This window comes from Poromitra crassiceps (assembly GCF_964638095.1).
Source record: "Poromitra crassiceps genome assembly, contig: HAP1_SCAFFOLD_682, whole genome shotgun sequence".
NCBI classification, from domain to species: domain Eukaryota; kingdom Metazoa; phylum Chordata; class Actinopteri; order Beryciformes; family Melamphaidae; genus Poromitra; species Poromitra crassiceps.
In genome coordinates this window covers 50001-52500 of record NW_028151726.1, presented here as the reverse complement: position 1 = coordinate 52500, position 2500 = coordinate 50001, and the positions used below count along the sequence as shown (strand labels likewise).

At 45.0% G+C, this 2500-nt stretch overlaps 1 long non-coding RNA gene across 1 annotated transcript in view; it reads right to left on the bottom strand.

The window, feature by feature from the left end:
• The window catches only part of LOC310771468, a 23036-nt gene that overhangs the window by 15625 nt on the left and 4911 nt on the right, over positions 1-2500 (bottom strand). The window contains exon 2 of the long non-coding RNA XR_014552431.1: positions 1-1108. This exon is cut by the window's left edge and continues 1471 nt beyond it. This is a non-coding gene — a long non-coding RNA (uncharacterized lncRNA). The remainder of the gene's footprint in view (positions 1109-2500) is intronic.

Here is a 2500-nt window from a genome sequence, read left to right as displayed (position 1 = left end):
ATATTAAGTTACTACAGTAGTTTATCAGGTAGCCTATTCATAATGAGCACAGGTCTAAGGCACAAATCGACATGTGATTTCTCCTTCATACTTCAAAAAAATCTTCAATTCACCGTTAAACAGTCGCTTCTACTAGATATAAGCAGTGTTGGGAAAGTTACTGAAAATTGGTAATTAGTTACAGTTACTAGTTACTTCTCTCAAAAGGTAATTTAATTACTTTAAAGTTACCAGTTACTTCAAAGTAATTAGTTACTAGGGAAAGTAACTTTTGCGTTACTTTTAAAAGTCTGCTTCGATTGTTATTAATGCACACATTATGTTAGTGTTGCTGTGCCACAGTGTGGCATTGAACCTTCGCTTATTGGGGAGGCTTATAGCCTATCAAGGTCATTAGCCTCTGGGGCTCTGGCTGCAGCTCTCTCCCCGGACTAGGTCTGAGGATCAGAAACTGGGTAATCCTCTGAAGTTGTCCGTTATTTTCATGTCCTAAAGTAACTAGTAACTAGCCCAGTTACTATTTTAGTAACTGTAACTGAGTTACTGAATTTGAAAAAGTAATTAGTTAGATTACTAGTTACTGAAAAAAGTAGTTAAGTTACAGTAACTAGTTACTCAGTAACTAGTTACTGAGTAACTAGTTACTAGTTACTAGTTACTAGTTACTTAGTAACTAGTTACTCCCAACACTGGATATAAGTTGAACCCTGACGTGGGTAATGGTTGTATCAAGTCAAAGATTTCATAAAAACTTCTGGAAAACTTCAACCTTTCTATTTCCCATTTATCCATCCACTGTGGAGGGATCAAATCACAGAAGACCATCAGGATTCCCACTGCTCACTGCTCAAGTCTTTGCTGAGCCTGCGGCGGTTTCTCCCTTCTTCTGGTCCTGCTCTGTTTTCTCATCTCGTGTATCACCTTGCTGCTCCCCGTTGAGCTGGAACCTCTCGCGGGCCCATGATTTGGGGGGGCTGTTGCTGCCGTTGGGGCCGACGACGTTGCCTTTGCGTACGATGAACCGAGCCCGACCGCGCGGGAAGCTTCCCCGTCCGCGCCCCCGGTTGTCCAGCCACTTCTTCTCTCCCTCCCTGTCTCTGTCATCGTGCTGGAAGAAGAAAGGCAGAGGAGAAGGATGGAGAACATTAGTTCTGCTTGGGTTAAGACGTCAATTGTGGAAGTACTACCTTGGGCTAGATTGTATATAGAAGAAGGGCAGCAAACCCTACCAAGTAGTATGTTTTGCTCTTGGGAGTGAACTCTGGGTCCCAGTCTTCGTTCTCTGGTGGCATGTTCACAGAGTTATTATGTGAGGTGTTTCCCTGATAATTCCCCCCGCTGTTCCAGCACCTTCCTCCAATTCTGAATTGCTGTAATTTGAGGAAAAGACAAGGAATCGAAAAAGACCCTTGAGATGGAGTGGACTAGAAATGACTCATTGTGAATCTTACGTTGAAGGTTTTTGATAACTATATAGTTACATTATTGAATACTATGTATGGGATAGTGTATATATGACAACAATTATTGTCATATATATATTGTCTTTCAGAGTAACTCAGTCTAAACGTCATGTGCACCATCTCTTGACTCTCAAAACATGTTGTGAAACCAGTACAAGCGCACCGCAGTGTGAAAGAGCGCCATAATGCGTCATTTTGGTCCCATATCATTGCCTCTACCCAGAATGCAACACTCGTGCTCAAAGTTGCTCTCTCGCTCCATTGATGTGGTGAAATGTCAGCTGCTTCCAGTAGAGTTTTTGCAGCTGGTTTTGAACAGAGAAGAGCTGGATGCTGCTGAAAACACATCCAGTATGCAAATGAGAGTGAGACCATGAGTGATACCCCACCTGTCACACAAGTGTAGGTGCCCACTGAGCCCTGAACATTAGCGTGCGTGCGTCAGTGTCAGTGTCAGGTGTCAGTGGCAGTGGCAGTGTCAGTACAAGATGCAATGGTGACTGGTGTCTGGTGTCAGGTGTACAATGTAAGAGTTGTTTTGATCTGGCTGGCTCTGGCTCTGGCTCTGGCTCGCTGTTGTGTGACGTTGCGCTGTGGCTCTGGCGCCGCCCTGTGGCGTGCCGGGGTTTTACACCACTTCCTCAATCTGCACATGTGGCCTGCAGAGAGGAGGAGGGGAGTGGCATTTGTTTGCTCAGCGTCATTGCCAATCCCACAGAAAGACTACAGCCAACTGTGGGTAAGTTGTGTGCTCCTTGCTCTGTGTCAAAGCTGTCCAAACTCTCATTGAAGTGGTCACACAGTGTGGAAAAGTCCTCAGCATCACATGTGTTGTGTCTTGCTGTCACTCTGGTAGAGCAACACTTTGGTTAGCTGATGGTTGGCTCAAATGCAGTACTGCTGATTGAAACGTGATGAAAAGGCACGCATTGGAATGCAGCTGCGACCTGCGGTGCGACTAGCTTGTTAATGTGGAGCTTTTCTGTCTTTTCAACAAAGTGGGAGCAAGTTGCCGATGGTCTCGCAGTAGTGCTGAC